The 12,925-nt window shown below is 45.1% G+C and overlaps 1 long non-coding RNA gene across 1 annotated transcript; it reads right to left on the minus strand.

Annotated features, from left to right (window-relative positions):
* Positions 1 to 7,538: 7,538 nt before the first annotated feature.
* Positions 7,539 to 11,782, minus strand: LOC116273495. The gene is made up of 2 exons (XR_004181815.1): positions 8,439 to 11,782; positions 7,539 to 8,381 (listed from the first exon to the last, which is right to left on the minus strand). It is a non-coding gene; the product is annotated as an uncharacterized LOC116273495 (long non-coding RNA).
* Positions 11,783 to 12,925: the final 1,143 nt, after the last annotated feature.

Here is a 12,925-nt window from a genome sequence, read left to right on the forward strand (position 1 = left end):
ATTTAAATGTAAAGTTCTAAAGGTTCCCAGCTAAGGAAATGTGTAGTGTAAGCCTCTACCTGGTTAGAACCAAGGGGAATGGAATGAGCTTTCCCCAGCCTTGCTGCTCAGCTGGGAGGGGCTGCCACAGCTCAGCCACCCCACCCCAGAGCACCCAGGATGGCTGTGGAGTTCCTGCCACCCACCCCAGAGGTGAGGCTGGATCCCCAATCGCGGTGTTAAGAATGAGCCAGCCTTTAGAGGCCATGTGGTCTATACTTGAATAGAAAATGTTCCAGGAAACTAAAGATTCCAATGCCTGCGCTGAATTCCTAACCATTTGAAACCCAGGCTCCTCATCTATACACAAAGAACAACGCTCTCTCCTGGGAAAGCATTTCAGAAGGACGAAAAAGGATCCACATGAGAGCAGCTGAAAACTACAAGGCACCCTGCAATTATAAGATTTTTTCTATATCTTTGTTTCAAGGAATGTCAGCATTCTAAATATTGCACTTCATCCCACATCACCTTTCAGGAGCAAATCATAACGATCAAAACTATCAGCAGAATCCCTACCAGCTCAGTCGCCGCGTGCTTCTTCTCCCTGCATGAGAATTCCTGCAGAACGATGGGACCATCCAAGAATGGCTCCCTGCCATCATGTGCCCATACTCCTTCCCCAGGGAGCTATTCCTGTACTCATGGGGCATGGGAAACCTGTATAACGCCACCAGAAAGTCCTTGTTTGACTTACACACTTCCCAGAAGGGCTGATTTTATCCAGAATCCTAACTGTGTCAAACACTAAACCTAAGAAATCATCAAGAAACCAAGGAAATGTAAGGCCATCTCCTGCCCCGGGTGCATGGCTACTAGGGGAGAAATAGAAAATGAGACATGAAAGGAAACTTTTAAGATATTCAGACCATCACTGGATGATTCCAGGAACCCATTACAGATCATTGCTGTTCCTAATAACAGGAAAGAAATTCTAAAATTCCAACAGGCATGGTGAGTCCCTCACTTGCATGAAATCAAAATAATAATCCATCACTATCTTCAAAAGGACAAAAGAAAAACTCTACTTCCTCTTCATATTAATTTGTGTACAAGTAACTTAAGTGAGAAAATCTTAATGTCTGGACTGTGATATCAATAGCAAAATAACCCCAAGCTTCCCAATTAAAAGATATAGACGGGCTGAGTGAATTTAAAACAAGAAAAACCGACGTATATGCTGCCTACAAAAAACTCAGTTCAGCCACAAAGACACACATAGACTAAATGTGAAGGGATGGAAAAACACATTCCACATTAATGGAAATCAAAAGTGAGCAAGAGTAGCCATATTTATTTCAGATCAATCACAATTTAAGTCAAAAACTGTAAAAAGGAGACAAAAAGGTAATTATATAATAAAGAGATCAACATAGCAAGAGGATATAACAATTACGAGTATATGTGCACCCAACAACAAAGCACCCAGATATATAAAGCAAATATTAGTAGATCTAAATAGAGAGAGAGGTCGGGCGCGGTGCCTCACGCCTGTAATCCCAGCATTTTGGGGGGTGGAGGCAGGTGGATCACCTGAGGTCAGGAGTTTAAGACCAGCCTGGCCAACATGGTGAAACCCTGTCTCTACTAATACAAAAAATTAGCCCAGCATGGTGGCACATGCCTGTAATCCCAGCTACTTGGGAGGCTGAGGCAGGAGAATCACTTGAACTCAGGAGGTGGAGGTTGCAATGAGTTGAGATTGCACCTCTGCACTCCAGCCTAGGCAACAAGAGCAAAACTCTGTCTCAAATAAATTTATATATATATATATTTATAGAGAGAGAGAGAGACAGAGAGAGACAGACACCAACACAACAATAGTAGGAGCTTCAAAATCCCACTGTCAGCACTGGAGATCATCTAGACAGAAAATAACAACAAAACATCAAATTTAAAGTCCAGTGTAGACCAAATGGACCTAACAGACATTTACAGAACATTTCATCCAACAGATACAAAATGCACATTCTTCTCCTCAGCACATGGAACATTCTCTAGAATCCACCACATGCTAGGCTACAAAAGAAGTCTCAATACATTTTTTTAAAATTGAAATAACATCTAGGATATTCTCAGACTGTAACAGAATAAAGCTATAAATCAACAACAAGGAACAGACACTTCTCAAAAGAAGACATTTATGCAGCCAATAGACACAGCTCATCATCACTCACCGTCAGAGAAATGCAAATCAAAACCACAATAAGATACCATCTCACACCAGTTAGAATGGCGATCATTAAAAAGTCAGGAAACAATAGGTGCTGGAGAGGATGTGGAGAAATAGGAACACTTTTACATTGTTGGTGGGACTGTAAACAAGTTCAACCATTGTGGAAAACAGTATGGTGATTCCTCAAGGATCTAGAACTAGGAATACCATTTGACCCAGCCATCCCATTACTGGGTATATACCCAAAGGATTATAAATCATGCTGCTATAAAGACACATGCACACGTATGTTTACTGCGGCACTACTCACAATAGCAAAGACTTGGAACCAACCCAAATGTCCATCAATGACAGACGGGATAAAGAAAATGTGGCAGGTAACAACCATGGCATACTATGCAGCCATAAAAAAGGATGAGTTCATGTCCTTTGTAGGGACATGGATGCAGCTGGAAACCATCATTCTCAGCAAACTATCGCAAGGACAGAAAACCAAACACCACATGTTCTCACTCATAGGTGGGAAATGAACAGTGAGATCACTTGGACACAGGAAGGGGAACATCACACACCGGGGCCTGTTGTGGGGTGAGGGGAGGGGGGAGGGATAGCATTAGGAGATATACCTAATGTAAACGATGAGTTAATGGGTGCAGCATACCAACTTGGCACATGTATACATATGTAACAAACCTGCACATTGTGCACATGTACCCTAGAACATAAAGTTTAATAAAAAAAAAAAATCAACAACAAGGAGAACATTCAAAACTGTATAAATACATAGAAATTAAACAATATGCCCTTGAATAGCCAATGGGTCAATGAAGAAATTAAGAAGGAAATTTAAAAATTTCTTGAAATAAATGAAAACAGAAACACAACATATCAAAGCCTATGGTATACAGCAAAAGCAGTATTAAGAGGAAAGTTTATAACAATAAACTCCTACATTTAAAAAACAGATTTAAAATAAACAACCTAACAATGAACTGCAATGAGCTAGAAGAGCAAGAACAAATCAAATCCAAAAGTGGTAGAAGAAAAGAAATAACAAAGATCAAAGAGGAACTAAATAAACTTGAAACTAACAAATATAAAAGATGAAGAAAAAAATGTTGGTTTTTTGAAAAGATAAATAAAATAGACAAACCATTAGCTACACTAAGAAAAAAAAAAAGAAATCCCAAATAAATAAAATTAGAAACAGAAAAGGAGAATTACAGTTGATACCACAGAAATACAAGGGATCATTACAGACTATTTTGAACAACTGTATGTCAACAGATTGGAAAACCTAGAGGAAATGGATAAATTCCTGGACATGTACAACCTACCAAGATGGAACCAAGAAGAAACGGAAATCCTAAACAGACCAATAATGAGTAACATGTATGACTAAGTAATAATAAAAAGTCTCCCAACAAAGAAAACCCCAGAACTAGGTGGCTTCACAGCTGAATTCTACAAATTTTTATTTCAATTCTTCTCAAACTATTCCAAAAATATTGAAGAGGAGGGAATTCTGCCAAGTTCATTCTTCAAGGCCAGCATTACCCTGATACCAAAATAAGACAAGGACACAATAAAAAGAGAAAACTATAGGTCAATATCCCTGATGAACACAGATGCAAAAATCCTCAACAAAATACTAACAAACTGAATCCAACAGCAAATCAAAAAGATTATACACCATGATCAAGTGGGATTTATCCCAGGATGCAAGGATTGCTCAACAAACACAAATCAATAAACACGCTACATCACATCAACAGAATTAAGGACAAAAACCATAATATCATTTCGATAGATACAGAAAAAGCATTTGATAAAATTCAACGCTGCTTCATGATAAAAAGTCTCAACAAACTAGGCACTGAAGGAAACATACCTCAACACAATAAAGGCCATATGTGACAAACCCACAGCTAACATAATGGTGAATGGGGAAACACTAAGAGCTTTTTCTCTGAGATCTGTAACAAGACAAGGACGCCCACTTGTGCCACTCCTATTCAACACAGCACTGAACGTCCTAGTCAAGAGCAGTCAGGCAAGAGAAAGAAATCAAGGGCACCCAAAGTGGAAAGGAGGAACTCTAATTGTCTGTTTTCAGACAATATGCTCTTATATATTAAAAAAAAAAAAGACTCCAGCAAAAATCTCTTTGAACTGATAAACAAATTCAGTAAAGTTACAGAATACAAAATCAACATATAAAAATCAGTAGCATTTCTATAGACCAACAATGAGCCAGTGGAAAAAGAAATCAAGAAAGCAATCCCATTTAGCTACAAAAATATAAAATAAAAATAAAAATACCTCAGAAGAAATCTAACCAAGAGGGTTAAAGATCTCTATGAGGAAAATGATATTCTACCCTCTGAAGGTAGAACAGTGGATTCTAGAGACAGGAAAGGGCGGCGGGAAGGCAGAAAGGGAGAGGTTGGCTAATGGATACAAAATTACATCTAGATAGTAAAAATAAGGTTTAGTGTGCTATAGCCTTGTAGGGTGACTATAGTTTACAATTTATTGTATATTTTCAAGCAGCTAGAAGAGAGGATTTTAAATATTCCCAGCATTAAGAAATGACAAATGTTTGAGATGATGGACATGCTAATTACCCTGATTTGCTAATTACACATGATAAACATGTATTGAAATATCACACTGTATCCCATGGATATGTACCATAATGTGTCCATTAAAAATAATAATTGTTAAAAACCCAAGGGCCATTTCTCATTTGTCCTATGTCAATGTTGTGGTCCATTGGTGGAGACCTAGCCATTTGCAAGTAAGACTATAGTCACTTGAGCTGAAAGCAAATGAATCGTCACAAAAACTACCACTGGCACCAAGTCTTCTTTCCAGAATTTCCTGCCCACAGCACTGCCACAGTCACTGTGGGCAGGAAAGACACACTAGCAACCAAGTTTCAACCCCAGCACAGTTGATGCTTTTATTTCTCTGGTTTGGAATAGGTGTGTTCATAACTTACATTACTCCAACTGTCCCCTTGCTTAAATAGCTCCTTAAGGATGACTTCCTGTTACTAAATTCCAACAGCTTCTGAGCATCCATTATATTCTCCAAAGTAAATAAAAAGAGAAAATGTGTTGAAAGCCTGATAATGTTCACTGAAGGATCCAGCATGATGTACAGCTTGAAATGGCCACTCCACCTTGTTCCTTTACATGACTTTTAAAGTAGCCCCAGTTATTATACATAATTGAAGCCATAATTTCTGCAATACCATTAGGTCCACAAAGGGTGGGGCCAGGGGACTTCAAAGTCTGTCTCTGATTTTTTTTTAAAAAAGGAAAGCTTATGAGAGTAGGTAATGAAAATAAATATTCACACAACTCAGAACAGGGGATAGTGAAACATAAAGCTCCAGCCTGGCACAGGTGTCCAGCCAGTGAGGGTGGGGACACAGACTCATACGGTCCCCACAATCCCCCAGAAGTGCCACAGACAGGTGGGTGGCCTGAGACGCAGCCAGGCTCCGAATTCCAGGAGCTGTCTGGCTCATGTGCACCCCATGTGGTCCACAGTGCACGAGGATGCCCCACGTCACCAGTCCCGGTGCAGAGCACAAGAATGCCCCATGTCACGAGCCCCCGCTGCAGAGCATAGCCCGAAGGTGCCAGCCCAGCCTCCTACACACACTGGCCACCAAGGCACTGCCCTCCAGGAAGGAGGACCCCAGAGGTCGTGGCAGGGTGAGGTTCTGCTCTTCATCATCCCCGAGCAGAGGGGAAAGTCCCAGCAGACATTTGGGGAGCCTCTACAGGTGGCTCTGGGACTCTGAGTGGAGGTTCAAAGATGTCCCCAGATACGCCAGACTCAAACCTAAAACAGGCCATTCTTCCAGATATGCCCAGACTGGAACCTATATAGGCCATCCTTCCTAGCTTTCCTCTGGAAAAGCAGGCTTAAAAGAGTATCGACTAAAAGGGGCCACCAGGAAGACAGAAGTCCTATCTTTAAAAAAAGAAAGAATTTTTTTAAAAAAGAGGCACTGAGGCTCTGACCCATCTGAGCACAGAGTACGTGCTCGGCAGCATCTGTCAGAGCAGAGCAAGTACACACATGCTCTCCATGCCCTGTGCTCCCAGCACCTGTGTCCCCGCACCCATGCTCCCCACACCCGTGCTCCCCACACCTGTGCTCCGGGCACCCGTGCTCCCCACACCCGTGCTCTGGGCACCCGTGCTCCCCATGCCCATGCTCCCAGCACCCATGCTCCCCACACCCATGCTCCCCACACCCGTGCTCCCCGCATCTATCTGTGCTCCCCATGCCTATGCTCCCCGCACCCGTGCTCCCCACACCCGTGCTCCCCACACCTGTCTGTGCTCTCCGCACCCATCCTCCCCACGTCCGTTCTCCCCACACCTATCTGTGCTCCCCATGCCTATGCTCCCTGCACTCGTGCTCCCCGCACTGTGCTCCGTGTGCCCATGTCTGCTCCTCGAGCTCTGTTCCACTGATTTCCTCTGTACATCCCTCTTGATAGTCACTGTCACCTCGAATCACCTGGCTAAATGGAGGTAAAGAAAAAGTCTAGAGTAGCACATTGGAGGACAGAGTGGAAGTGGCTATTTACCAAGCAGGGCTATGAGATGAGCGCATCTGATCCCCATTAATCCTGACGGTCAGTTGATTAGCCCTGTTCAACAGCTGGGGACACTGAGGTGTGGAAGGACGGGCTTGCTTACCCCGGACGATGCTGACAGTGTGGGCCCAGCCCAGTCCCACAGCCACCAGGAGGAGGCTCCTCACTGGGCAGGCGCCGAGGTGCAGCCCAGAGAATGCTTGGGACCCTGGCACAGACTCCTCAGGAAGGAAACAGAGAAAGGCCCACAGAGACTCAAGCAGCACAGAAGAAGGTCACCCACAAGTTAAAAATAGATGTTTGTGCTTTACCGTCCCAGAGTGCTAAAAATCCAACCCACTCACACGCACAGCCTCACGTGAGCCCGGCCTCCTGCAGCACTGGGCTAAGCGAGAGACGTACCTGCCCCTCTCCCGACAACAGCAGACTCGGCAGCTATTCTTCAATGTACTTGACACCCTTCCGTGAGGATTAAGCGACACTCTGTCGACACTGGCTAAGTTTAATCCCGACACAGCCAACCATCTAGATCTGCAGTGAACAAACAACTTACTTCGGATGATTCTGCCACTAACAAAGACCCTGAATCTCCCACCAAAGCTTAGTGACACGACTTACCTTTCTGTTTTCATTTCAGGTACACTGGCCCACACGACCTAATTTACCTGCTGATAATGCCTTGGAAAGACCACCAGGGGGCCCCACACCATTTTCAGCTTTAGAGGGATGTGAATTTCCCTTTGATGAGAAAGGTGATGGGGAAATAAAACAAGGATCCAAAACAGATGCCTGTGTGTTTCCTGGGAGTGATAAAGTCAGGAACTGCCGCTCTGTGTCAGGCGAGGGAGTAACAGAGACAATGGCACCAACTCCTAAGACAGAGGACCTGACGCATGGTGCAGCCACCGCCTGTGGCCCAGGAAATTCCAGGGAATGTAGACCCCAGTTGCATGGTACAGCCACCATCTGCAGCCACAGAAATTCCAGGAATACAGACCCTCAGTCACATGGTACAGCCACTATCTATGGCCATGGAAATTCCAGGGAATGCAGACCCTCAGTCACATGGTACAGCCACCATATATGGCCACGGAAATTCCGAGGAATGCAGACCCTCATTCACATGGTACAGCCACCACCTATGGCCACAGAAATTCAGGGGAACGCAGACCCTCAGTCACATGGTACAGCTACCACCTGTGGCCACAGAAATTCCAGGGAACACAGACCCTCAGTCAGATGGTACAGCCACCACCTATGGCCATGGAAATTCCAGGGAACACAGACCCTCATTCCCATGGTACAGCCACCACCTATGGCCACAGAAATTCAGGGGAATGCAGACCCTCAGTCACATGGTACAGCTACCACCTGTGGTCACAGAAATCCTGGGGAACACAGACTCCAGTCGCATGGTGCAGCCACCACCTGCAGTCACGGAAATTCCAGGGAATGCAGACCCCAGTCACATGGTACAGCCACCATCTATGGCCACGGAAATTCCAGGGAACATAGACACCAGTCGCATGGTGCGGCCACCACCTGTGGCCATGGAAATTCTGGGGAACGCAGACTCCAGTCACATGGTGCCGCCACCACCTGTGGCCATGGAAATTCTGGGGAATGCAGGCCCCAGTCTCTAAAGTATGAACTTCACTGCAGTGAATGTGGAAGAGTTTCTCTCTGTGCAGAGCTCAGTATCCAGAAGGGAAGTCGGCCCCAGGAATGCCTTCCTCTTCTTCAGAGCTCAGGGCCCAGGGCTGACGCTCTTGGGAGGGGTCCTTGTTCGGCAACTGTGCATGTGGAGGGTCCCCCAACACTCACCGTGCACCTCCTAGGAGCGGAGGCTACAACAGGGAGCCAGAGACCAAGCTCTGCTCAGACAACAGTGAGCTGATGGCCTTCCACTCTAAGTTCAACAGGGACCCAGGGACCAAGCTCTGCTCAGACAACAGTGAGCTGATGGCCTTCCACTCTAAGTTCCAACTGCATGGAATGTGTATTCCATGAATGCTTGTTAAATGAATGATTCATATAAGGTCATCTGTGCTGACCTTTGCTGGTCTGCTGACTGTGAGCTTCAGAGCATAGACCTCATTCCTGGAGCAGCCAGCTCTTCCCAGAGCGACGGCCGCTGGAGGGCAAAGCCCAGAGCTTCTGTCCTGCAGCAACGCACTCAGGACCCTGCGCTGGGCACGCTGGGGGCCTCTCCAGCAGCCCTGACCTTGCAATACCAGTGAACCCCAGGGGAGTCCCAAGTGCTCAAAATCAAGTAAATGTCCATTGTGATTTAACATATCAATTTTAGAAGAAAGGGCATATTGCCACCTCCCTCCTCAAACTAGGGACTATAAATCGATCCATCACCCTAACTGAGACTCTGCCTTAAATTCTGCTAAAACTACCATCCAAACACTCAAATTTACATTAGCGTTAAGGGAAAAAAAAAACTAAACCAAACACCTGTAAGAAACGGTCAAGTAACCTGTGATACATCAACCCAAAGATTAAACATTAAAACAATGAAGTAGCAAGATATTAAAAGAATATAAACTCTATGTACATCATGGCTCAAGGTTCTAAAATTACACAGAGACAAAGACTGGAATGGAAGGGGGATATGTTTACAGATACATTTTTTATTTTTTAATTTTTAATATTACTTCTCTAATGTATGATATGACTAACCAGATAATTCAGCAAAAAAAAAAAAAATCAATTATGCCTATAGATAAATATGTAAAGAATCCTTCTCTCTGATGCCAATGGAATTAGTTTGGGTCTGACCCACAGTCTTCAATCTTTTAATTAAGACACAAAAACCATCTTTCAAGCTATTAGAAAAAAAAAAAAAAAAGATTTAAAACCAGGAGCCCAGAAGAAAAGGACCCGCTGTGTATCACAGCGTCTCTCCACGCCTCTCCACCCCGGACAGTGCTCCCTCTTTCCCCATTTTCATACCTACTGCACAAAACACTTAGTAAAGAACTATCTCAATTCATGAGTCGCACAGCACAAAGGGCCGGTGTCGCTGCCAAACATACCCTGCAGCCCCAAAACGAAGCGGCAACCCCCAGTGAAGGAAGAATGAGAGGCTGCTGGTTGTAATTTTAAATCTCACAACTCAATGTCTTTGCACTTCCCTGCTTTGTTGGTTTCAAGGGCTTATTAAAATTAACCCCCCTACTGGATATTGAAGAAAGAAAGCAGGACAGTTGTGCAGGCTCCGAAGAGGCAGAGCCCTCGTTCCGCGGCCACCGCTGTCTTTCTACCCACAGCAGCCGGGTTTACCAATTAGTCTCCCTTAAAGGGCACTGTTTATGCTCATCGCGAACAAATGGATGCAATTGCTTCTTTTGAGATGTAGCAAGTTTTGGGCCCTCAGCAGAAAAAAAAAAAACAGGGCACTGGCACAACAGTCATAACCTCTGCGTGGCACACACACAGAAGGAAAATTAAAGCCCTGGAGGCGGAGGCGTTCGGAAAGGGAAGGTGGAAGCAGGAAGGACGCCCACGGGATAGAGTGGTCAGAAACAGACCACCTCACCAAAGGGCGCCTTAGACGTTCCAGAGGACAAAATGCCCCTCTTTCCAGGGTAAACACCCATTTGCCAAACTCAGCCAGTGACGGCAAGCAGGAGTTTGCTTTTTTTTTTTTTTTTAAGGCGTCTGAGTAACGATGAGAAGAGCAAGAAATGAGCTTAATAATGGGACTGACAGGGCCCTGGGCTGGTGACTCAGCTGATGTGCACAGCATCAAAACCCAGGTTCCTCAATGCGCTCCCTCTGCAATTCAGGACAGCACTACAACTCACCCCATCAATCACTGCTTAAAAAATGAGTTCTAAAAAAAGACCCATTTGAAAGCAGCTGGAGGAGGAAGACAGAGAGTGACTCACAGAATCCAACCGCTTGTAGCCTCGGAACCATAACAAGAATATGAAACTAGCGGGTCCAGTGTGAGGCAGAACAGAGACGCTGTCACCGCTCTCAGGAGGCTGAGCGGGAAGCACATGGCTCAGGCCCCGCAACGCCCTAAGGGCGCCTGGAGCAGCCCACAGGCCTGTGTCCTTCGTGTGGGTTCACCTTCCTAGTTTCCTGGGTAAATTCAATGTACAGCATTTATTCGCCAAGAAAAGAACATTCAAATCAAACTACTGTCATAACTCTGAAGGACTCTTAACACTCCAGTCCACACGTTCAAAAGCCCACAAATATCAGTGCTGCCACTGTGCAGGTAACAATGTTTTGGATGCATCATGCACGTAACCAGTAACGATGTTTTCATGTTTTCCGTAGCCATCTCATTCAGGATACTTAAATGATCTGTGACGACTTGATACTTAGTTATCTGTGATTTTCAGATAGATTTAACAAGGCTACCTGGCCAAGAAGGCCTCACCCTCCTGAACCCACTGACGCTCCCGCCCTCCTCCCAGTTACAACAAACTGTCTCTGAGGCTCAATGAGGCTCGGCTTTTGCACATTTGTTTTTCAGAGTAAACTATTTCTTTTCAACGAAAACAATGTGTACAGAGTCCTCAGGGCCTCCTCTTAGGCTCTGAAAGGCAGCCCTCAGGTCAGCTCTTACACAAGTGTGTCTTCCTCACTGTGCAGGGTCGAACCTCCAAGAAATGCACAGGGCTGGGGGACGCAGGGGACAGAACTCCATTCGAAAGCCACACGTCTGTGACCTTGTGCCAAGTGCCCTGAAAAAGCCACCCCCAAAACCTACAAACTCCCCACTGGGCCATCGTTTTAGGGTCCCCTCTTTGGCGACAGCAACGTGCAGGCTATGTGAAGACCACGTCTCTGCACTTGACCCATATTCATATGTGCTAATAGTAACACACACAGCCGGGTGTGGCGGCTCAAGCCTGTAATCCCAGCACTTTGGGAGGCCGAGGCAGGGGGATCACCTGAGGTCAGGAGTTGGAGACCAGCCTGGCCAACATGGTGAAACCCGTCTCTACTAAAAATACAAAAAATTAGCTGGGCGTGGTGGTGGGCACCTGTAGTCTCAGCTACTTGAGAGGCTGAGGCAGGAGAATCACTTGAACCCGGGAGGCAGAGGTTGCAGTTAGCCGAGATTGCGCCACTGTACTCCAGCCTGGGCAACAAGAGTGAAACTTTGTCTCAAAAAAAAAAAAAAATATATATATATATATATATATAAACACACACACACAGGTCCCTCAACCAACGCAGGGAGACCCGGCACGTGTGCGAGCCTTCACCCCCCTCCGTGAGCAGGTTCTCCCCTGCTGACAAAACATTAGGCTGCACCGCTGGGGAGCAGAACTGATCACTGAAGGAATCGGCTACATTAATTAGCAGAGCATGGAGGATGGAGTCAGTGGGCATGGAACACACTGACAATGACCAAAGCCACAGAGTGCAAAGCATGGCACCTGTTTTTCAAAACTTCTCTTCCACCAAAAACCAACAATTTTTGCAGGCTATATCATGAGTTCTATAGTTAAAAATAATTCAGCGCCTCCTAAACAAATGGGAAAAAATGCTTTCTGAAGCATACACTGCCCAAAAAGATCAGTGACCAGTCAACAGAGAAACTTTCTTCCTAATTGGAATCAACAGCTAAATGTAATCTTTTTAAAAATAATAATAATAATAAGACATGAAGCCAGGCACAGTGACTCATGCCTGTAATTCCAGCACTTTGGGAGGTCGAGGCAGGCAGATCACCTGAGGTAAAGAGCTCAAGACCAATCTGGCCAACATGGTGAAACCTCATCTCTACAAAGGTACAAAAATTAGCCAGGTATTGTGGCGGGCACCTATAATCCCAGCTACTCAGGAGGCTGAGGCACGAGAACCACTTGAACTCAGGAGGTGGAGGTTGCAGTGAGTTGAGCTCACACCACTGCACTCCAGCCTGGGAGACAGAGTGAGACCCTATCTCAAAAAATAAAAAATAAATAAGACATGAGTTTGTCTTTATGGGGAAGTTTTCTGTTTCCACTCCAATTTGGCAATTCCACGTAAAGTATCAGTTGTTAATGAAATTATTTTTAGGCCCTTTAAAGCCACAAAAAATACCCAATTATGAAGGGCAAAAATGTAGG

Source organism: Papio anubis, unplaced genomic scaffold, assembly GCF_008728515.1.
Source record: "Papio anubis isolate 15944 unplaced genomic scaffold, Panubis1.0 scaffold770, whole genome shotgun sequence".
NCBI classification, from domain to species: Eukaryota; Metazoa; Chordata; class Mammalia; order Primates; family Cercopithecidae; genus Papio; species Papio anubis.